The following is a 23403-nucleotide window of genomic DNA, read 5'->3' on the forward strand; positions in this document are numbered from 1 at the left end:
GGTATGGGAGATTAAAACTGTTTTCATAATAATACTAAGACAGTATTTGCCCTTTTCACTTTTATTCTGTCACGAGTATACAGTGGAGTTTTCCAGATGCTACATGATGTGTGATATTGCAGCAAATTAAAGCAGAGCACATATGAGAATCCAGCTGGCTTCTATTATGCCAGACATAAAAGGAATTTGCAAAAATGTAAAATAATGCCACTCTTCTCGCTACTTTTTTTGAAAACATACGCTTTTTTTTTTTTTAACGTTTAGGATTGTTATATTTAAATGAACTAATAAACATTAAAATTTTTCCTCAGTTTTAATTTCTGGTATGGTAAATATATAGTGTAAATTAAAAATTGCACTTCAGAGTCTTTAATAACTGTGAGCATTAAGGTTCCTAAGACCAAAATGCTTGAGAACTGCTGCTGTAGTTGGCTTGGCTCTTGTGTTTCCCCAGTGTTACATGTGTAATTTTTATATTTTTCATTTAACGAAAGACTTAAATATTTAGTGTATTGTTTGCCTATTTAAATATCGTATACCATAAATTACAACCGATTACAATTGATTTTTTTGTGAAAATACAGAATTAACCTTGAAATTTTCTTTTTGGTGTGTTCAGTAAAGAACTTTGTCCACAGTCTCCTTAAACATGTATGGTACAGTTTACTTTGAGAATCCAGTCTCACTGCAGAGAATCTCAGAAATAACATATCATTATTTTGTGGTGATTCACAAAAGAATTAGGGTGTTTAGTAATGACCTTGAATTCATGGTCAAGTAATTTTTATATTTTGAACAGGAAAAAGAAAGCTGGTATGATGTAGAACTACTGTTTTAGTTTGTTAATGTTGCTGGAAATGCAATATACCAGAAATGAGTTGGCTTTTAGAAAGGGGATTTATTAAGTTACAAGTTTACAGCTCTAAGACTATGAAAATGTCCAAACTAAGGCATCCAGATAGAGACACCTTGACTCAAGAAACACCAATCTGGAACGGCATGTGGCTTGCATCTACTCGTCCTTTGGCTCTTGGTTTTAAACAACTTCCCCAGGGGTGTTTTCGTTCTGCATCTCCAAATATCTCTGTGTCAGCTCTGAAGTTTTTTCCAAAATTACTCCCTCTTAAAGGACTCCAGTGAGCAGAATAAGACCCACCTTGAATGGGTGGAGTCACATGTCCATGGGAAACCACCTAAAGAAAAGTCACGTCTCCATGGAAACAACCCAATCTGAATGATCCCACCTTACGATAAGTCTGCCCCTACAAGATTGGACTAGAAAAAATAGCGTGACTTTCCTGGGATACGTAATAGTTTCAAGCCAGCACAGGTACTGTGCCATATTATTTTAGCTTTACCTGAATTTTATAGGGTGATTTCTTTGGTTCAGTTATGGATGTATGTTTAAAACTATTGGCTTCTTGTAAGGGATCGTGATTGTGTTTTCCAAACAATAAGATGGTATTTTGGTAAAGATTTTTTTCTTCTTCATGATTTGTGATACATAACACATATGTAAAATTCAGATCCCATTTAGTTAATATACTTGAAAAAGTAAGGTTACCTAAAACTATAATTGTCTGGAAGATCTAGTTCCAGGCTGGTATTTTTTCTGTATTTTGCTATCTGCGGTAAGGAATTAATTTTACACCAACAACATACACTAACATAAGAATGCATATGCAACCAATAAAAAAATTAGATGAATCAGAACTTATCCTATGTTTGATGCCCTGTTTTCTGTTCTGTTTTATCTATTCTTTTGTTTTAAAAAATATGATGTTGTAACCCTCTAAATTGAGTTTGAAAAAAATGAAATACGGTGTGTTGTTACTATATACATATGGTAAAAGTGCCTTTTAGAAGGAATTTTGGAGAACAGGGTCGAGTAACTCCTCGCCCTTTAATTACTTCTGTGATTTTTCTTTCCTGCTTTTATCCAGTGTATGCTTCGAGTTACTCTGCTAGACGTGGTCCTGACTAAGGTCTCAAGAAGGTTGTGTTCATGGCAGCGATGAAAAGGGTCATCTACTGAGCCGTCTGCTAGGAGGTTATATTAACATTAATATGAAAAGCTGTCATTTACTGGTGTCTGTTGCTAAGTACCGTACATTTAGTTTTCTTTGTTACTATAATTTGGTGGGAGAGTGATATATTTCCACCTTTGGGTGAAGAAATGGAAGCAACATTTAGCCAGGATTTGATTGCAAGTATGTCTCATTGCAGTGTGCCTTTGCTTCCCACTGAACTGTTCTGTTTCCCTGTTGAACTTTAAGCTGTCTGGGTCTCCATATCCTTGTTCTTAAAAAGAAGGGGTTGCATATCAGGTTCCCAAGGACCAGAAGTTGTCATTTGATGCTTAATGTGTTGGGAAATAGTGATTTCAGGGTTCAGCTCTACAGGATAGGTACCAACATCGCAAAAACCTTTATTTATTTATTTACCCTTCTTTGGCTTCCTTTGTAGTTTTAGCAGAGACCAAGTATTAAATGAAACTGAGCTATGGTTTTTTTGTTTTATTTTTGTTGTTTCCCCATTCGAGGTGGGAAAGCAGCCTCAGGTGACTACTTGATGGATCCCAATGCTGAATCATATTGATTTGTTTGTCCATGTCTTGCTTAATAGCATTATCAATTGGAATTCATTGATTCTTTTTTCTTGTATGACTGTATGATCTCATTTATATGAAACACATATAATAAGCAAACTTCGTAGACAGATTATAGGTTACCAGTGGCATGGCTGTGGGGAGGGGTATTGGGTGTGGCAAAGGAAGAGTTATTGCTTAATAGGCACAGTTTCTATTTGAGATGATAAAAAAGTTGAAGTATGATAGTAGCATAATATTGTGGATAGAATTAATGCCATTGGACTGTACACTTAAAAATGAAAAATTTTGAGTTGTGTATTTGGTACTACAACAAACAGTATAAGAAAAGATTAAAGTGAAAAAAAACAGTTCTATCTTCAATTTTCCACTTCTCTTCCCAAGAGGTAACTAGTGGGAGATGGAGGAGGTAAATTGAGAAATTAGGATTTAACAAATGACTGTGACTACTGCCTCATTATGTAGATATTTCTTTTTAGTGTCTAGTATTTTAGAATAATCAGGAGGAGATACTGGAAGTTGTTGAACTGTAATCCGGTAGCCCTGATTTTTGGTATAACTTTCAATATAACCATATTGAAAAATTATCTTTAATTATTATCTTTCAATATAATTATATTGGGAAAAAAAAGTCTGTTGTCCATGTTTATATGGATCTGCTTCTCGATGTTTTGTTCTGTTAACTAACACTGTCTTAGTTAACTCTATTGTAAATTTTAAAATTGGGTACAGTGCAACTCTAGTGGTCTGTAAGAGGGATGGGTAAGGATATGGTATGTTTGGGGTTTTTTCCTTTTATTTATCTGGAATAATGCTAATGTTCTTAAAATGATTGGGTGATGAATGTACAACTATGTTAACCATTGATTGTGTACTTTAGATAGAGTGTATGGTGTGTGAAGATACCTCAATAAAATTACATTTATAAAAAAAGAGATAACTAATGTTGCCAGTTTCTTGAACATCTTTTGGAAAGTAAGTGTAGGCTTAAACAAGTCTCTGAATTTGTGTCCATTCCCCACATAAATGGTAGCACATTCTACATGTAGAAAACAACTCTTCAGAAAGCTTTCTGAGTTATCATACTATTTCTCCAGCTTTATTGCAATTATTCAATCCATTGTTGAAAAGTACACGTCTGTTACTTTGTAGAATGTCACTCAGTTTTGCTTGTCTGGTGTTTCCTCATGATTAAATTAAACATTCACACTTTTGGCAGTAACACCAGAGAAAGGATGTTGTGTCTTTCTTAGATGCTTCATATCAGGAGGCACCTCACCTCAGTCCGTGTTATTGTTGATAAAGTAAATTTTGAACTGTTGGTTAAGGTGGTGTCTGTCAGGTTTCTCCAATACAAATTTACCCATTTTCCTTTTGAAATTAGTGAGTAATGCATGGGTAGAGTCTTTTAGACAATACGTATATCTTGTTTTTCATAAAACATTCATTTCGAGAGTTTTACGTCCACTGATGATTTTTCTCTGAACCAGTTATTGTGATGATTAAAAATGATATATATTAGTTTTATTTTCACTGTCCTCAAATTCTTCTGAACTCTAGATCCAGGCTGGGTGAGTAGAGCTGTGGTGTGCGTCTTGGACCTGTCTCTGCCTCCTGAAGTCTTGCTTACCATTTCCAGAATGCTCAACTTGCAATCTCAGAAAAAGTGCGTTCCTTGAATTGTCTCTTCTCAGAGATCTTGTGCCTTGTCTTGTATTTGTTCTAGGATCTCACCAGATTCTCTTTTTCCTTGGACATGGAATATAGATCTTCAGTTTTGAAACCAAATTTGGACTCTTGACTCTGAAACCCCAATTTCTTTATCAAGTCATTCTCTGGAATCAATTCCAGGGTAAGGGTTTTTCTTGAATGCCTTGATGAGAGTGCATAATTGGGAAGAGGTATAAGTGGTCTTATAAGGTATAAGAGAAGCACCATCTGGCTTCTGTAACTTGAATCTCTACAAGGGGAATCTTGCTTGTGGGCTTGGCTTGATAATAAGACCAGCTCAGGTTCTGTCCCCTGGAATGGGGTCTAGCTCCTCAATTCTGAAACCAAATCTGGATTCTAGACTCTTCGGTGTTAATCTCTAAAGCAAGTTTTTGTTTGGTAGCATAACCGGGTGAGGTTTTGGGTTGAAAGTATCTGTGAGGATTCAGCTGATCAGCTGTGAAGTTGGTGCAACCTCGCCTTTGACATGCAGTGGTGGTCTTATGTGTGGAGTTTTTCTGGGCCGTGTTGAAAGAGATTCCTGCTGTTTCAAACGTGTGAGTAGGAGTGTCGTTGTTTCTTTTATTTGGATTTATATCTCCAGTGTGCATTTCTATTAGAGCTTTTTTAGTAGGCTGCAGTGCCGGATAGATTAGAGACCCTTAACTTTAAGTTGCCCTACATTTACAATTTTCTCTAAAAGAACCTGTATGTTACGTTTTACAGATGTGTGTCTAACTTCACTTTCCCTCTTTTTTCCTGTTCCTCCCTTGTACCTTTCCCTCTCTTTTCTTTTCTCTGTCATTGCTTTTTTTTTTAAAATAAAAATGAGTCTGTAAAATGATAGGAAAAGACATTTTAATGCAAAGACTAAAAAAAAAAATCTTTGAACAAGCATCATTTAATGCTCAAAAAAAGAAAGCTTTAACTTTCTTTTTATTCTGGAGGTTTATCTTTCTCTTTCTTTTGATTTCCTCATTCTTTTTTCCAGTGTTTTCATTTTACTTGATTGTTGTACAGATTTAATAATGTTGATAGCAGTAACCAGCATTTCTTGAATGTTTATCATGTTCCGGACATTGTTCTAAGTATTTTACTTAAATTAGCTATTTTCACTAGCACATTATGAAGAAAGAGCAGGGGCTCTGGCATTGACGTCTGCCCTACCTGTCAGTGCGACCTTGGGCAAACTACATAGTCTCTGTGCTGGTTTGAAAGGATGTATGGACCCTAGAAAAGCCATGTTTTAATCAAAATCCCATTTCATAATGGCAGAATAATCCCTATTCAATACTGTATGTTTGAATCTGTCATTAGATAATCTCTCTGGAGATGCGATTTAATCAAGAGTGGCTGTTAAACTGGATTAGGTAATGACATGTCTCCACCCATTTGGGTGGGTCTTGATAAGTTTCTTTGAGTCCTGTAAAAGAGGAAACATTTTGGAGAATGAGGAGATTTGGAGAGAGCAGAGAATGCTGCAGCACCATGAAGCAGAGAGTCCACAAGTCAGCGACCTTTGGAGAGGAAGAAGGAAAACGCCTCTCAGGGAGCTTCATGAAACGGGAAACCAGGAGAGAAAGCCAGCAGATGATGCCGTGTCCACCATGTCCCCTTCCAGCCAAGAGAGAAGCCCTGACTGTGTTCACCATGTGCCTTCTCACTTGAGAGAGAAACCCTGAACTTCATCGGCCTTCTTGAACCAAGGTATCTGTCCCTGGATGCCTTAGATTGGACATTTCTATAGACTTGTTTTAATTGAGGCATTTTCTTGGCCTTAGACCTATAAACTAGAAACTCATTAAATTCCCCCTTTTAAAAGCCGTTCCGTTTCTGGTATATTGCATTCCGGCAGCTAGCAAATTAGAACAGTCTCCGTGTGTCTTAGTTTCCCCATTTGTAAAGTGTGTTGTTGTGAGATAATTTCTCTAAAGCACATAGAACATTGCCTGACCCATCATAAAGGCTCATTGAACGTTGCTTGCAATTTTTTTTGTTGTTGTTGTTGCTGAAGTAGATTGGCAACCTGGAATGTATTGAGTGTGCAGTAAATAGTTTTTCATATTATTTGGTATTACTTTGCTGCATATTTGCTTTTAGATGGATAAGGCAGATGTGTTTGGCTAAGGCAGATGTGAAGTAGTAGTATTTTTGTATGCTGTCTTAATTTCTAAATGAGAATAATTTTCTTCTGTATGAAATGATCCAGATGCTGATACTCCATCATAGTGATGCAAATATTTAGTAGATATTGTGGACTTGACAAAGAGTATTCTTGAGAAACAGCTCATTAAATTAAATGAGAAGTTGGAAGATAATTTGGTGCTTGTAAATAAGCATTTTAAAATAAAGATGTATTGGAATTTTTTTTCATTCTTCAAGTCATAAAACAAACAGACATTTTTTTAATACACTAAGTCTAAATGATTCACCCAGTTATTAATTTTCAGCTTTTAGTGGCCACTGGTCAGGTTTAATAAATACCATATTCATTTAAATTTGTCCTAAATCTATGATCTTGTTCATGAATGTGATGAATAAATAACTTATAGATAATTTCATGAGCAGTGCTTTTTATGGGTGTGAAAGCACTGGAGCTTCTAAGAAAGGGTAGAAGCAGAGTGATCATCAGCAATCTGTAATAAGGTCTGTATACCCACCGAGGAAAATAATGAGGTAACATGAATGAACTTTCAAAATTGTCCTTCTAGTAATGCGCCAGGATACAGGGGCCTCAGAACTGATAATCACAGAATGATTAATAATAATATTACTTGGGTGAATAGCTGAGTCTGGTTCAGAAGTTATAGTATGGTGTATGATATTTGAACCAAGTCCAGTAGAGATTTTGAAGATCACTTATTACAAGCTATATTAATATATAATTTAGTGGAAGGAATAGTTGAACTTACAGCCTTTGAGGCACTTTTGAATATGGTCCCTGTTACTTACTGTGTGTCTAATTTTGAGCGAATCATGCATCTGTGGTGGAATAATATTCCTCAGTTGCAAAATGAGTATCAAACCTAGCCAGCCTGGCAGGCAACATTATTGAAACTATTAAATAAGGTATTTTGAGAATATTTGGAAAAAACTTTTGAGTCCTATACAGATGTTAATAATCAGCAGTTCTATTTTCGAATACCAGGTTTTTGTTTGGGGGGTGTTTTAACTCTAGCTTGTGTTAATGGTTTTACTTTATTGTTTAAGTTCATCAGTGAAAAGCATAAGCTTAAGTATCATAATCCTCTTTTCTTTTTGACCACTAATTTAAATGAAGATTTTATGTTTTTGCATCTTAAAATGTGGACATACATATATATGATAGCAGTCCTGTTCATGATACTATAAACATTTGTCAGAGTTTCCACTGTAAACTTCCCTTTATAGACTTTTTCATTTTAGCTTGGCTTTCCTGTGGGATAAAATTATAGGATCTGAATTTTTTTTTTTTTTTTTTCTTTTTGCATAGGCAGGCACCAGGAATCGAACCCGGGTCTCCGGCGTGGCAGGCGAGAACTCTCCCTGCTGAGCCATCGTGGCCCGCCCAGGATCTGAATGTTTTTTGATGGAAACTTCTTTTTCTCTTTGTAGTAGGGAATGAATGCATGCTATCAAAAATGTGTGACTTTCCTTTTCTTAAATTTTATAAAATTTCTCATAAAAGGTTTGAAAACTGCTATAATGTATGTTTTCCTTTTTTATGATTCCAAAATTTATTAGGTATTCTGACTCCATACTGAAAAGCAGTTTCCCTTTGCAGTCGTAGTTTTGTATTCTTAAAATTCTTATGTCTTCAATGTATTATCCAAGTTTATTTTTTTAAACATTTTTGGTAACCATTGAGTGGATATCAAATAAGTTTTATAAACTTACAAGATAAAAAGAACAATGATATATTGCACACTTATCCAGGATAAGTAAAACAAAACTGCTTATAATTTCTAAATTTCCTCAGACAAAATCAGCAAAGGTTTTCATTGGTATGTGCTTTAAATATTAGTGAAGTGTGTTGGAGATAGGCTAAGACTTAGAATGCCCTATAGATGCCCGCTTCCTGGATGTTATGTGTTAGCATGTGTCTCCAGTGCTCTGGTCTCAGATGACTGGATAGCCGCATGACCCAAGACCATACACTCTTTAGGCAGGCCTTTGTATATGAAGTAATAGGGCCTAAAGTCTCTACCCAGGAGATAGGTTCTGGTATACTAATCAGAACCTTTCTCAAGGGAAGTCTTAACTTGACACAGAGCAGTTAGAAGCAGGAACATAAACTGAAAGACACAGAAAGAGGAGCAAAGAAGTGACTGAATTATGTCAATGGTAAGGCTGTAGGGTAGGGTTCCATAAATTCTTCCTGTTTTGTGGTTCTGCCTTTTCAATGCTTCACTGAAATTACTCTTGTCAAGGCCACCTCCGAATCTGATGGGCTCATTTCTGTCAGCAGCATTTGACATTTGACCACATTTTCCTCTTGGAAACATTCTCTTCTTTTGACTTCTGTGACACTACTCAATTTTTCTTCTACCTCTCTGGCTCTTTCTTTTCATTGTCTTTTCTGGCTCTTCCCTGCTCACTCATCTTGTGTTGGATTTTTTCAGGACTCCTTGTGTTCATTTCCTGCGCTCTTTCCATAGGTGACCTCATTTATCCTCTGAAGACCTTGTATATTTCTATGGCTTCCACATTTAAATCTTCTGCTCTGAACTTTCTTAAAACTTTGGTCTTGTATGTATAATTCTGGCTGGACATTGCCACATACATGTCTCACAGTCATCTCTAACTTAACACGTTTTAAGTGGAACACTTGATTTCTTCCACCAGACTGTTTCTTACCTCTTTTACTGAATGCCTCCTCTATTCACTCAGCTACTCAAACCAGACAGCTAACTAGTGGTCATCTTTGATTCTTCTCTGTCTCTTACTTGCTGTTCACCTCTATACTCATCCCACAGAATAGTTTCTGTCAGTAAGTACTGTTGATTCCATCTCCTGTTTGTATCTAATTTGTCCATATTTTCTCCAAAGTATTGTCAGCACCCTGTAGCAATAGCCTTCTTTATAGCAGTAGTCTCCAAACTGGTTTCCCTCTTTTTCTCTTGCCTCATTTTCATTCATTCAACTCATAGTGACCAGAGTGATCTTTTTCAAAATACAAATTATGTACTGTGTCTCCTATCAGGTTTAAACACTGTCATTGTTTCTGACTGCACCTGCAATTAAATCCATATTCCTTACCTTTTGCTATTCTCTCTTCATCTTGGCTTTTATTATACTATTTTTCTGACATTACCAATTAAAATTTAATATTAAGATCAGATGACTCTGGATCAAAACTCTCAAGTTTCTGAAACTTGAATAGACATGATTTTTCCCCCTTGTTCCTTTTTCCTCTGTTAATTTAATAAAGATCATACCAAAATCAAATCACAGCTAGTCCTATCCTACAACTAGCCCAAATCACAGTTAGCCCTGTTCCCTAAGCAAGGCTGATTTCATTAGGTAAATCTCAGACCTCTTTGAGAAGAACTGTTTAGGTGGTTTTATTTGTCTAAGGAGGATTTGTTTAAAGGTATAAGGAAGAGGTTTCGTTGTGTATCTGTCATACATTATAGACAGCATTAGAAGTGGCTTAGAAGCTTTACCTTTTGATTTTGTTGACATTTTATCATCTTGTCCTATCCGTTACTAGATTTCAGACTCACTGTTGAGTTTCTTTTAAAAAAATCTTGTCTCTGGCAGTACTGTGGTTCCTTCTGTTCTTAGTTCTCCATTTGTTCTGTTATTGAATTTATCTATTCCTCTTTCACCTTTATGGACTAATTCTGTAATCTCTGTTGTCTATTTTAGACTCATGTTTCTAATTGTTTCTTGAACCTCTCCTTCCTTGGATGCCCTGGAGTTCCCTCACATTCCATTGTTCTCAACACTAAAATTCATGAGCTTCCTTGATAAACTAACTTCTCTTTCTAGCAATTACCTTTTCTAAAACATTGTTTATTGGCACAATAACAAATTAAACTTAAATAGTCCGCAGTGTTATAACCAATCCACTGAGCAACTCTATTCCATATCTTACAGTTAACAGCTTAAGGTATTTCACTACAGTTTTCCAAGTCCTGATTCAAAACTTTATTAGTCTTTTCATCGTAAAGTAGATTGGCATATAAAATAAAATACACAACTACTCATTTTCTATATGGTGTTGTATAGCCATATGTCCATTTTATATGTATGAGATGATAGTCTCTAAAAAGCTCTGTTAAATACACGTTCCCTTCTAAAAAGGAAAAACAAATTCCAATTTTTTTTTTTTGAACAAAACAGTGTGTAGTTTGGGAAAAACTTTACATAAATGGCCATGTGTGTAACCTGTACAAAATTAGGCTGTTTTAAATTTATATGCTATAAGAAACTGAACTCACATGTAATAAATGTACATTTATTAATTGTAAAAATACAGTCTTAAGTATGTGTATTAACTGTAAAAATACAGTTTTAAAAGATGCTATTACCAGTTCTGTCTGCTGTAGCAAGATAACCTTAGGTTACAACAAAATCTTAGGAAATGCGACTGAATAATATCTGTTATAAGAATACTCTCTTCTTTACTAACTCCTGCCCTTTCCCACAAAATCATAAGCAGCTCTCTTCTGTGAGGGACAAATGAGTAAGAATTGTGAAAACCCAATTTATGTAGTGTATCTCTTGGTGTGCTGTCTGGCCATTCTCTCATGTTCTGCTCTGTTGGTCATGTACTGAATGCCAACACTTCCCTCCAAGGGATCGGCGGATTCCAGTCTGTAAGAAGTAAGCAAATAGAAAGGACTTTAGAAATGGTTAGTGCTGGACTTCAGTTATCTTTCAGTATGTCCAAGCAAGTAACTTCTTGACTGTTAACAGTGATAGACTCTTGTCTGAAATGTAACCTTTGGAAGTTTGGAGGGATCTTTTGGTGTAAAAGTGATGTCACAGAAGAACACAGCATCCTCATAAACGGCTCCTGAAGGCCCTGGAACTGTTCATCTCCATTCATAGATATTGTTCCTTTGGGGCCAGCACTGCAGTTAGGTGTAGGGTCTAAAGTGAGGCCGACAGTTCTTTCTGAATCCTCTTGGTACTGGTGGAGAGGAGTTTGGACTTTTTGCTTATGCTGACTTTACTCTCCTTTTTCTTGGGGGTGTTTGTTTCTTTCTTGTTTGCTGGTTGGAGGACGAAGGTGAGGCGAAGCTAGTGCTGGCCCTTGAATCATCACCCAACAGTGAATCCCCCGTCCCACCTGACCCACAACCCCTGTGTATCCGGCTCCTCCCTGCCGCTGCAGTGGCTGCAGCTGCGGCTGGGCCTGGACCTGTCCACTCGTGTTTCTCTCTTGCTGGGGGCTTCTGGCAATTCCATTTTTGCCAGCCATTATCAGCATTCTCCCAACCTGGAAGCATTCGTAATCATTGATTGTATTTGTTTCCTTTCCACTTCGTCTAGGATGACAAAAAACCTTTTTCGTTTTTCCTGCTTTCTGTGTGTGTCTCATGCTGCTTCTCCTTCCATTCTTCTGCCGCCATCCACCTGTGCAGGCCTCCCGAGTTTTCAGGCTTGGTTTGGGGACCATATTCTGGCCAGTTTGAGTGTCACCTTCCATGTTTCTCTTGTCCAACTTCGTTGTATTTGTTCCCGCCCAGCATGTCTTTGTCACCCACCACATGCAGCCTAGATCGACCTGCATCATTTTCAAGGTCCTTCGTGGCTAGGTTTGCTCTGATGTTTCACTCTGGTGAAAAAGATGTGCCCAGTCGTGCATTCCTTCTTATACACCTCCTGTACTGTGCTCACTCCTGCCTAACCTGTCTTCCCACCTTTTCTTGTTTATCCTTCTCTTATTCATACTTCCCTTAAGTTTCATTGTCAGCTGGGAGGTGTTCAGCCTACTCAGATGTCTTCTTGACCTTCGACTGTGCTGTTGAAAACACAGGGTTGAACACTTAATTGAACTCATCCTAATTTATGAGGGATCAAAAAATGTCAGGTGTTCCAAAACAAAGTGAAGCAAATAAATTTCTCTGTCATTACATTTCCCTTAAAAGTAAATTAAATCCTAAATACAGAAAATGTTGACGTCATTGAATTAAAGCAGCTAATGTGCAAAAGTGAATGCTGGAAAAGAGAAGATTTGGAATTATCTTTTGAGAGACTTAACACCAACATGTCCTTTAAATATCAACAAAAGTAACAAGCCAGCTAGAAAATAGTTGCATTTTGCTTGGTACAAAGAGGAGGTAGATGACTGAATGCATGAATTGCCTCAGTCTGTACTATGGAATCCACAGGAAAGACAAACCCTTCCAGATTGTCTCTTAAATATGTATTTTAGGTGTTGGACGAAAAACTGAGTGGTTACTGATCAGCCAGCTCACACTGCTCTTTAGCAGAGGTGGTAGGATGTATGGGTCGATGCCAGACTGTTGGGGTCTGAAGCCCAGTGGGACCTCTTCCTAGCTGTGTGACATGAGTAAATTACTAAATTTCTATGTGACTCAATTTTTGAGATGTAAAAAAATGATAAAAATAACTACTTTGTGGCATTGTGGAGAGGATTACATGATATAATAACTTTGAAGTGCTAAGAACTGTGACTGTCACAGAGTTAAGTGTTTACCAAGTTTTTACCATTATTATGTATACATAGATAAGATTGGGAAAGAATGAGTCATTCAGGATATTCAGAAAGAGCTATTTATTGTGAAACAGGAAATGGCCATTCAGATCGTGTACTTTTTAAAATATCTGACCTGACTTTGGTGATTCTAGTTTATTTTGGCTCATTGATGTATTAACACATTATCTTTTGACGTTATTGATAGTGTTGCAGATTCTAGAAGGGCAGGTTGACTATAGGAGAACATGGTGTTTTCATAGAGGATGGATTCTGACCACAACTTAGTAATTTGTGTCCTACTGTGTGAATGAGGCTCCCATGGCCCATTCGGATGGCAGACAGTCTATAGATAAAGCATCTGGTTTCACTGGAATTTGGAAACATGCACGATTTTGTGTGTACTCTCCATTCCCCTAGAAAGGCTGGTGCATGTTTTTCTAGTTATGTGATACAGTTTCTGAGATCTAGATGATTTTTATTTGAAACTTTCTCTCCTGAGCTTGCTGCGCTTGGCCATTTTCAGAGACGTTGTCATCTGGACTTCAAGAAGGGATAGGAAATGACTCAGATGCTGTTACTTGGTCAACCTGATGATAACAGGGTACATTAGTGGTACAAACAAGCAATAATAAATCGTTAAAATTTCAGAGTAATATATATGTTCTTAACAAGGTAACATTTTTGTAGGTCTATTGATAAAGGCTTGCCTTATGATTCTGTGAAAGTAGAATAGATGTGACTGGAGACTCCAAATAATTTGCCTGTTTTATGGCTGGAATTTCCAATAAAATTAGACCATTGGATTAAGCCATTTGTTATTATCTCTATGAAGCCCTTACAATAGTATAAATACATTTTGTGTGTGTGTGGGCAGGCACAGGCAACCAAACCCGGGTCTCCAGCATGGCAGGCGAGAACTCTGCCTGCTGAGCCACTGTGGCCCACCCTAAATATGTTTTTGATAGGAGAAACCCATTAACTTTTTAGCAGCCAGGTAACCAACTGCCATGTTTTCAGAGGATAGTTTTTTTTTTGATGTGGAGAGGTAATGGAGCACAGAGCCTGGTTGTGGTAAAAATACTATGTGCTTTGGAGACTTGGAGGTGGGTTGTAAAGAGGGAGGTAGAGAGGCATGAGGGAGATAAATTGCTCTGGTCTCTGCATTCCTACTGTGCATAGATCTGTCCAATTTTAAAGTCAAGGAGGGATTCCATTTTGGTGTGAAATGACAATTTCATACCATACCTTTGGGTTCTATGTAGTGAAGCTCTTTCTGTACCCTTGCAGTTGACCTATTGCAGTCGCAGCTTTTCTTATTTGGAAAATGGGAGTATTTATGCCTACCTTGTAGGATTTTTGCAAGATTTCAGTAAGAGAACATTTGTAGGGACTCTGTATGGAATCTTGTAGGTGCTTGTTAAAAGTGCGTTTTTTTCTTGGCTTTCTCCCAACTTTCTGTATACTTAGTCCTTGAAATTTAGATACATAATTGCATATTCCTTTATTATTTTGCTGTTATTTATATATAGTAATCTTGCTTTCCACCAGAGTGTTGTATTTTTTTGAGGGTAGGTGCCATTTATTTTTCATCTTCTATATTGTGTGCACTTAAAATACCTTGTACCTTTTTTCCATGGTGCTTATTTTTGTTTTGCTCTTATATTATTAATAGGACCATTTAATTAAGTTTTCTTCCCTTCTGGCCTGTAAATTTCATGAAAGCTAGGGTCTTGTTTGGTTTTGTTCAGTAATGTATATTTAGAACCTGGATCAATACCTGGCATATAGAAAGTGCTTTGTTAATGTGTGTGGAACAAATCAGTGAATGAATGATTGTTAAGCACAGTAGATTTTAAGCAAACACTTGCCCTGGGAAGGTGGAAACAGTCTGTCATATTCAGTCTGAAGCCTTGTAGGAGACTATAGAAAGTCGACAGAATGTTAGCTAAGACCTTAGATCTTTCACAGGGTATGTGGAAAAGAAAAAAGGTTTACAAAATCCTTTGAAGTGGTTCAGTACTTCATGTTATTTTAGCAGGAGGTCAAATGTGTTTGTTATGAATATGCTATTGTAAAGAACTATTTAAGTATAAATTACCATTATTTCTTTTAGAAATAAATGTTACCATCCTTGAGTACTGATATTAATTTAAAATTTAGACTGAAAAGACAAAGATGTCAAACTTTGCTTATTTCCTTCCTTTGCAAACTTTGCACGAACTTGATTGTATTGGAAGGAAGCTTTGGGGATATGTTAGAACTGAGTGTTGTGTCCAGGTCTTGGCAGTGCTTGCATGACTTGTTTAACGGTTTATGAACTCTTGATTTTCAGTCTAAATGCTCAGTTGTTCTGTCATTCATTCATCCGAATGCTAACTCTCTTCACCCTCCAGGATTTTGACACATTGCTGATGCACATCTTGACTCTGAATCATTTAACATATCTTTGCCTTTCCTCTAATCCAATTACAGTTTTATTTTGAAGTAATCTCACTGGATATTATTAGCAGCTCACGCTCAATACTAATTTCTTCAAATATGGATTACACAATTGAACATAGACTAAGCAGAGAGGGAAAATCCATATGTATTAGCAATTTATATTCATCTGTCAATTTTTTAATTTGTTAATTCTAACAAATTTGTAAAATTTAACTTTAAAAAAAAACTGGCATATTTTTTGAACATTTGCCATGTGCCAAACACATTTTTTTGTATTATCTTGTGAAATCTTGAGCTGTCACTGTGACTGACTGAGCTACTGTTCTTAGATTCATTTTGTAAAAAAGATCTTAAGGCTCAGCTCTGCTTTAAAAAAGAAAAGAAAAGAGAATTCTTTGTTTTGAAGTGAAGTACATACTTACAAGACAGTTGCAAAAATAATAAAAAATAATGCAGACAACTCCAATATACTTAGATACCCAGATTTACCAACTTTGTAACATTTGTTATATTGTCTTTCTATCTTCTAAACATTTGAGAGAAGGTTGTAATACATCATGTTCCTTGAATGCCTAATACTTCAGTTTTATTTCCTAAGAACAAGAGCATTCACTTATGTGACCACATGTTAAGTACAGTTATCAAGTTCAAGAAACTTAATATTGATATGAAGCAGTTTTTTTCATTTGTCTCAGTAATTTCCTTTTGGGCATTTTCACCTTCATTGTCAGTCCAGGATCATGTATTGTATTTAATTGCCATTGTCTCTTTATTCTCTCTTTTTTAATTGTGATAATGTATACCCAGTGTAAAGTTTCCCATCTCAGCCACTCCCAAGCACACGATTCAGTGGGATTCGTCACATTGCTACCACTGCACCATCTGTAACCAAAACTTTTCCATCACGCGAACAACAGAAATCCTGCGCTGTTATGCATTAGCCCCCACCCCGACCCTCACCCTGGTAGTCTGTACTCGATTTTCTGTTTCTTATAAATTTGTATATTTTTGTTGTTTCGTATAAATGCAGTCATACAATAGCTGAACTTTTATGGCTGGATTATTTTACTCAGCCTGATGTCTTTAGGGTTCATCAGTGTTGTAAGCATGTTCGAGGACTTCATTCCTTTTTGTGGCTGAATACCATTTCATTGTATATGCCACATTTTTAAAGATGTGTCTCCTTACATATATGTATTTCATATCTGTACATACACGCACAGAGGCAGATATGTGATATGTATATCATAGGGAATTTTGTTCACAACTGTCCTTTTTAATCTTTTTTTTTTTTTTTTTTTATCACATGGGCAGGCACCGGGAATCCAACCCGGGTCCTCTGGCATGGCAGGCGAGCATTCTTGCCTGCTGAGCCACTGTGGCCCACCCCTCTTTTTAATCTTTATATTACTGTTACCCAAGTTGTGATTTTGGACATGCACTCACAGTTATACATACTTACATAAGTACATACAAACAAAAATAAACGTAAATTTTACTCACTTTATGCTTGAATTGGGACACATTATTATTATTTTTTAAGTTTTTTTTAAATTGTAAAAAATAACATATATACAAAAAAACAATAAACTTCTAAGTACATTTTAACAAGTAGTTATACAACAGATTTTAAAGTTTGGTATGGGTTACAGTTCCACGATTTTTCATTTTTTCTTCTACTCTGTCTGAGACATTGGAGACCAAAAGGAATATAAATTTATTCATTTAGTAGTCATATTCATTTGTTAAATCCTCTTTTCCATTATACTCTACTTTCTCTTTTTTTTTTTAAATAACATATATACAAAAAAGCAATACATTTCAAAGTACATTGCAACAATTAGTTGTAGGACAGATTTCAGAGTTTGGTATGGATTACAATTCAACAATTTTAGGTGTTTACTTATAGCTGTTTTAAGGTATTGGAGACTAAAAGAAATAACAGTATACTCATTTCAGCACTCGTACTCATTTGTTAAATCCAACCTTCTCTATATAACTCTACCATCATCTTTGATCTTTCTTTCACTCTTTAGGGGCTATGGCCACTCTAATGTTTTTATATTAGAAGGGGCTCTGTTGATAATATGGGATAGGGGGTTGAAACTAGTTGATTGTTCTGGAAAGGCTGGCCCCTCTGCATTTCAGGACTTACCTGGTCCAGGGACCCATCTGGAGGTTGTAGGTTTCTGGAAAGTTACTCTAGTGCATGGAACCTTTGTAGAATCTTATCTAATGCCCTTGGTGTTCTTTAGGATTGGCACGAATAGATTTGGTGATAGGTAGTAATGTCTAACTGAAACTTGCATAAGAGTGACCTGTAGAGTAGCCTCTTGACTCTGTTTGAGCTCTCACCCACTGATTTATTTGTTACACTTCTTTTCCCCCTTTTGGTCAGGATGGTATTTTTTTGATCCTATGGTGCCAGGGCCAGACTCATCCCTGGGAGTCATTGCCCAAACTGCCAGGGAGACTTTCATCCCTGAATATCATGTCCCACATTTTTTTTATTTGCAGGGTTGGGCAATGGTTTCATTTGCAGAGTTGGGCTTAGAGAGAATGAGGCCACATCTGAGCAACAAAAGAGGTCCTCTGAGGTGAGTCTTAGGCACACCTTTAGATATGCTAAGCTTCTCTGCTGCATACATAAACTTCATAAGAGCAGCCTCAAGATCAAGGGCTTGGCCTATAGATTTGGGTGTCCCTACTGTTTGACACAGTATCTATGGTTTCCGTGGTGGGAAACATACCCTCACCAAATAGAAAATCCAAACCTCCCTATAACTCTTGTCCCTTCCCCCATTATGTACCCCTGGTATTGCTTCATTGCTGTTGAAGTTTTCCTCTTACGTAGCATGCAATAGCATTTCCCCCTACAGATTCATTATTTTTATATGCACTAGGAAATAAGACTTTAAAATGAATTTTATTTTTCTTAGGATGATGTTTCAAATTTGAATTTTGGATTAACTTTGTATTGGAAACTTTAATAACCCTCATAATATGTGTGGGCTTACATTTTAATTTAATTTATATAAATTAAGTAATACCCTTTATATGGTGCATGGGAGGACCTCACAATGAAGGGGTATGGTGCATTCCATCACTGGATTTGGTTGCCTAGACTATGACTTTTATTTTAATGAACACTGTAACTCTTGGGATTAGAGGTCATTCTACTGTATTCACTTAGTCCCATATCACTTTTAGAAGCCTAAGGTCTCCTGTTTAAAATTTCCAACTGAGTTTCAGAAACACATTTCTAAATTGCTATTAAAGCAATGGATTGACTCTCCTTTGTATTCCAAACCTTTTTTTTTTAATTTAATGGTGTTTTTGATATTAAATGTAAGTTGTAACATGACAGGCGGTTTAATTGATATTAAAGTGATCTTTCTATGAATACACACACACACACACACATATTTGTTTTATTTTGTTTTTAAATTTCATGAAATACTGTTAAAATAGCTGCAGATCTATTTCATTCTTGATCATATTGAAGTTTATTCTCAAAATGAATGGCAAGTAGGTAGGCAATTTCTATTCCTTGTAGAAGTAATCTCCTGGGGAAAATGCTCAATTAACTGAAATGCTTGAAAATAATGTGCTCTTTCATTGTAATTTTTTGATGGCAGAAGAGTTGACAAGAGTAAGTAGTTGCTAAAAACTTTTAAATTCCTTACTTTTTTTCTTTGCCTTATAACCACAGCATAGTAAAAAGTCTTTTTAATTTTTTGAAGGTTTTTGTTGCTCATACTTCTGAACCCGGCTGACAATGTAGATTAAGATCCTTAGAAAATTATACTTCAAAGATTCTGACTCTTGCACACATCCTGGAAGTTCATTCTCTTAATTCCCTTTTATCATATTATAGGTTTATGATTTGCTTCTTTTCTTAAAAGTCAAGTGCAGAACAGAATTATTTTAAGATTCTAAATAGATGGCCTTCGTTTATTTGAAGTTTTGTCTTACTAGGGTGAATTTTAATAGGATTTTAATGTTTTGAGTAACACTGCAGAATTTATTTTAAAGGTGGCAGTATGTACTCTTTTTTCATTAAAGTGGTTTTGAAGATGTTTCAAAAATAGTAAATATAAGTATTTCTACAAAGAAGGTAGTTTTTTAAAAAATTTTTTTATTAATTTAAAAAAAATTACAGAAAGAAACACAGACATTCCCAATATGTGATCATTCCGTTCTACATATATAATCAGTAATTCACAATATCATCACATAGCTGCAGATTCATCATCCTGATCATTTCTTAGAACATTTGCATCAATTCAGAAAAAGAAACAAAAAGACAAAAAATAAAATGAAAACAGAAAAAAACCCATACACACCATTCCCCTTACTCCTCCCTAGCATTTCAGACTAAAATTATTTTATCATTTGTTCCCCCTATTATTTATTTTTATTCCATATGTTCTACTCGTCTGTTGACGAGGTAGATAAAAGGAGCCTCAGACACAAGGTTTTCACAATCACACAGTCACATTGTGAAAGCTATATCATTATACAATCATCATCAAGAAACACAGCTACTGGAACACAGCTGTACATTTTCAGACAGTTCCCTCCAGCCTCTCCACTACATCTCGAACAACAAGGTGATGTCTACTTAATGCATAAGAATAACCTCCAGAATAAGCTCTCACTCTGTTTGGAATCTCTCAGCCATTGACACTTTGTCTCATTTCACTCTTCCCCCTTTTGGTCCAGAGGATTTTCTCAATCCCTTGATGCTGGGTCGCAGCTCATTCTAGGGTTTTTCTAAATCCCTTGATGCTGAGTCCCAGCTCATTCTCGGATTTCTGTCCCACGTTGCCAGGAAGGTCCACACCCCTGGGAGTCATGTCCCACGTAGACAGGGGGAGGCTCGGAAGTTTGCTTGTTGTGTTGGCTGGAGAGAGAGGCCACATCTGAACAACGAAAGAGGTTCTCTTGGGGGTGACTCTTAGGCCTAATTTTAAGTAGGCTTGACCTATCCTTTGTGGGGTTAAGTTTCATATGAACAAACCTCAAGACTGGGGGCTTAGCCTATAGCTTTGGTTGTCCACACTGCTTGTGAGAATATCAAGAATTCAACTTGGGGCAGTTGAATTTTCCCCTGCTCTCACCATTCCCCAAAGGGGACTTTGCAAATACTTTTCCGCTCACTCCACTCTGGGATTCATTGGGGCATCACTCTGTACAAACCAACAAAATCTCATGTCTTACCCAAGGTTCCATGTACTTATGTTGTTCAACCAAGCTATCTACATAAGTTATATTAGGAAATGCACTAGTCAAAATACAAATTTTGTACCAAATAAAGATTTTTTGCTTTAGTCTCACACATAAGTTGAAATTTTAAAATATGAATTACCATCTATTTTCAGCACCCTGCAGTAATGACATTCCTTTGTTCTTCCTCATGCAAAGACATTTTTAAAATTTGTACCTTTAGTCACTGTCATTATACACTCTAGGCAATCCTAGATTATACCATCTCAATCTTTGTTGTCTATCTTTCTTTCTGATTTCATTTGTGCCTCCAGCCCTTCTCCCTCTGTCATCCTCATCATTCTCACATGCAGCTTCATTCAGTGTTTTAACATAATTGTATTGCAGTTAGGTAGCATTGTGCTGTCCATTTCTGAGTTTTTACATTCAGTCCTGTTGCACAATCTGTATTCCTTCAGCTCCAATTACCCAATATCTCACCCTATTTCTATCTCCTGCTGGTCTCTTACCAACGAAATTCTCCAAGTTTATTCACTAATGTCAGTTCATATCAGTGAGACCATACAGTATTTGTCATTTTGTTTCTGGCTAATCACACTCAGCATAATGTCCTTAAGGTCCGTCCATGTTGTTACATACTTCATAACTTTATTCTGTCTTACAGCTGCATAATATTCCATCATATGTATATACCACAGTTTGTTTAGCTCCCCCGTCTGTTGATGGACATGTTTGGCAAATTGTAAATAATGCTGCTATAAACGTTGCGCAAGTGTCCATTTGTGTCCTTGCCCTCATGTCCTTTGAGTAGAGACAGCATATAGATGGGTCCCGTTCCCTAATCCATTCTGCCAGTCTGTGTCCCCCGATGGGGAAGCTTAATCCATCAACATCAGTGTTCTTATTGCCTGGGCTTTTTACCTTTTGGCTTTTATATGTCCTTCTAATTTTCCTTCTTTTTAACTTTACTCATGGTCTTCCTTTCTACACTCTTCTCCACACCTCTCTCTTCTGTCTTTTCATATCTGTCTCTAGTGCTTCCTTTAGTATTTCTTGCTGATCTCTTGGTCACGAATTCTCTCAGTGATTTTTTGTCTGAAAATGTTTTAATTTCTTCCTCAGTTTTGAAGGACAATTTTGCTGGATATAGAATTCTTGGTTGGCAGTTTTTCTTTTAATAATTTAAATATATTATCCCACTGTCTTCTAGCTTCCATGGTTTCTGCTGAGAAATCTACACATAGTCTTATTGGGCTTCCCTTGTATGTGATGGATTGCTTTTCTCTTGCTGCTTTCAGGATTCTTTCTTTCTCTTTGACCTCTGACATTCTGATTAGTAAATGTCTTGGAGTACATCTGTTTGAATCTATTCTCTTTGGGGTATGCTGCACTTCTTGGATCTGAGATTTTAAGTCTTTCATAAGAGTTGGGAAATTTTCAGTGATAATTTCCTCCATTAGTTTTTCTCCTCCTTTTCCCTTCTCTTCTTCTGGGATACCCACAGCACATATGTTTGTGCGTTTCATATTGTCCTTCAATTCCCTGAGTCCCTGCCCATATTTTTCCATTTTTTTCCCTATATTTTCTTTTTCTTGCCGGATTTCAGATGTTCCATCCTCCAGTTCAGAAATCCTATGTTCTGTCTCTCGAAATCTACCATTGTAGGTTTCCATTGTTTTTTTCATCTCTTCTACCATGCCTTTCATCCCCATAAGTTCTGTGATTTGTTTTTTCAGACTTTCAGCTTCTTCTTTTTGTTCATTCCTTGCCTTCTTCGTATCCTCCCTCAATTCATTGATTTGGTTTTTGATGAGGTTTTCCATGTCTGTTCATATTTTCTGAATTAAATGTTTCAGCTCCTGTATCTCATTTGAATTATTGGTTTGTTCCTTTGACTGGGCCATATCTTCAATTTTCCTAGTGTGATGTATTATTTTTTTGCTGGCATCTAGGCATTTAATTACCTTAGTTTATTCTGGAGATTGCTTTCACTTCTTTTACCTAGGGTTTTCTTGCTGGATGAATTTGTTGCCTATCTGTTCTTTGACATTCGGTTCAGCTTTATCTGGACCTCTATCTTAAGTTTTGTTTAACAGAGGAGAATTTTTCAGTTCTTGTTTTCTTGTTTCTTGCTCTGCTTGTATGGTGCCTTTTCCCCCCACCCTTAGGAGGGTCTACTTAGGTATTATAGACCCCAGCCAGATTTTCCCAGACCAAACTGGCCTCCTATCACGGGGAAGGAGTCACCTGCGTCGGTTATCCCTGAGGGTGAGACCCAGCAGGTTGAAAGACTTTTCCTGTGACGTCTCTAGACTCTGTTTTTCTTATCCTCCCCTGTGTGTGTGGCTTGTGTGACTGCAGGTCCCACCAGCATAGGATGATGTGGTATCTTTAACTTAGGCAGACTCTCCCTGCTGGGGGCGTGGTGGAGACAGAGGAGAGGTTGTAGGCTGGTTTTAATGGCTTCAAATCACCAAGCCCTGGGGTCTGAATTCCTTGATGGAGGGATTCCACCTGGGTAGGGCTTCACCCCTCCCCTGGGGAAGGCAAAGGCTTCAGATAAGCCCCCAAAAGAGCTCACTTCTGCCTATGCCTGGGGCAGTTGCAGCCTGAAAAGTCCTGCTGCTGTATCCAGAGGCAGTCAAGCCTTTGTAGATACACAGCCACAAAAACCATTGTTTCCTCCTCTTTTTTTCCTTTATCTGTCAGCCCTGCCCCCTTGGTGCCAGGGTAAAAATGAGCGACCTCCGCTTTGACCAGG

At 36.9% G+C, this 23403-nt stretch overlaps 1 protein-coding gene across 4 annotated transcripts in view; it reads left to right on the forward strand.

Moving 5' to 3' along the window:
- PPP2R5E (protein phosphatase 2 regulatory subunit B'epsilon) overlaps window positions 1-23403 on the forward strand; it is a 244110-nt gene that overhangs the window by 86352 nt on the left and 134355 nt on the right. Inside the window, exon 1 of one of the 4 annotated variants that reach the window (XM_077122434.1) lies at window positions 11425-11537. The exons of 2 other annotated variants lie outside the window; for them this stretch is intronic. The gene's annotated coding sequence lies outside the window, so the exon portion shown is untranslated. Of the gene's footprint in view, window positions 1-11424; window positions 11538-17947; window positions 18011-23403 lie in introns of those variants that run through there. One more of the 4 variants, XM_077122433.1, reaches the window with a different exon arrangement.

Source organism: Tamandua tetradactyla, chromosome 12 (assembly GCF_023851605.1).
Source record: "Tamandua tetradactyla isolate mTamTet1 chromosome 12, mTamTet1.pri, whole genome shotgun sequence".
NCBI classification, from domain to species: Eukaryota; Metazoa; Chordata; class Mammalia; order Pilosa; family Myrmecophagidae; genus Tamandua; species Tamandua tetradactyla.